This window comes from Chaetura pelagica, unplaced genomic scaffold (genome assembly GCF_000747805.2).
Source record: "Chaetura pelagica isolate M959 unplaced genomic scaffold, ChaPel_1.0 scaffold8, whole genome shotgun sequence".
Taxonomy (NCBI): domain Eukaryota; kingdom Metazoa; phylum Chordata; class Aves; order Apodiformes; family Apodidae; genus Chaetura; species Chaetura pelagica.
The window spans coordinates 1,329,125-1,330,742 of record NW_009954544.1 but is presented as its reverse complement, the minus strand read 5'-3'; positions in this window follow the sequence as shown (position 1 = coordinate 1,330,742).

The following is a 1,618-nucleotide window of genomic DNA, read 5'->3' as shown; positions in this document are numbered from 1 at the left end:
AGCTGATCAGCTGTTAGCACAACAGCAGTAGTCATAGCTCAGTGTTAGTGCCCATATTAAAAACACTTCACTGTTAATTATTTGGGCATTAAGATAAGTTTATCACCTCTACATTATTTATCATGAAGCCCATCAGCAGTTGGGCACTTCTGTTGGTGTTTTACAGCTGTGGCATGGAATTTATTAAGGATTTTTGTCTTAGTGCTTGTTGTGAGTTATATTGGTCCTTTGAACTCTTTTACCTGTCCCTTTTAGTCAACTACTGACAAACTTCACCTTAGCTGTGTTTTTCATACAAGGGCCACTGGACAGCATTCCAACCCCTCCCACAGCATACCTGATGACAGATTGCAAACACAAGGTTTTCTAGGAAAGTACTTTCTCCTGGTAAGAACAAAGCTGGGGAATTTGCATGCAGCATAACATCCCTAACTGTTAAAAAAACCTTACATTTAACACAGAATCAGAGTGGAAAGACCTTGAAACAAAGGCATGCTTTAGAGAGGGTCCCTGATCTGAATGTGGATGTGAAGGAACCCAGCCAGTTGACAGGACACTGAACATAGCTGAGGAAAGTGTGTGGTCCTCAGTGGAGAACCTAAGCACCACAGATGCCCACCTGGAGGTGGGCAACCATTATTATCCAATATACAAATGGTGAACCAGTCATCATAGAATCACAGAATGCCAGTTTGTTAAGGACCTCAAGGATCATCTTGTCCAACATTTGTAGGTCCAAAATGGGCAGGAACACAGTTTGGATGAGATGGCCCAGCACCTTGTCAAGCTGAGTCTTAGAAGTGTTCAGTGCTGGGTAACCCACCACTTCCTGGGGAGATTATTCTAATGTCAAATTGTTCTCATAGTGAATTAGGATGTCCCCAGCAGTAGCTTGTACCTGTTATCCTGTGTCTTTTCCAGGTGACTCCTTGTAAAAAGGTAGACTTCATCTTCTTGATATCCAGCCTTTAAGTACTAGAACACGGCAATAAGTTCTTCCCTAAGTCTTCTCTTCTCTACAATGAACAAACCCAGCTCTCAGGCTCTCCTCATAGGGCAGGCTGCCCAGTCTTCTGATCATCCTTGTGGCTCTTTTCTGGACCCTCTCCAGCTTGTCCACATCTTTTTTGTATAGTAGGAACCAGAACTGAATACATTATTCCAGGCCTGACAAGTGCTGAGTAGAGTGGGATGATAACTTTTTTATCTCTGCTGGTGATGCCCTTGTTGATGCAACCCAGCATCCTGTTGGCTTTCCTTACCACTGCAGCCCAGTTCACTCATATTGAGCTTGTCCACCAAGTCCCCCAGGTCCCTTTCTGCAGAGCTGCTCTCCAGCCAGTTGGATCACAGTCTGTGCTGCTCTCCTGGGTTTTGTTTTCCTAAGTGCAAAATCTTACACTTATCCTTGTTGAAAGTCATATGGTTGTTGTTAACTCACTCTTCCAGCCTGTCCAGGTCTTCCTGGAGGGTGCCTCTCCCTCCAGAGAGAGATCACTGCCTGTCTAAAGTTGACCTGGGAGGCTCTCAGGAAAACAACGAACAGCCACTCAGACTTCTGGCTGTGGAGCCAGCAGTGTCATGGATGGTGGCAGCATCTCATGCTTGGATATTTTTC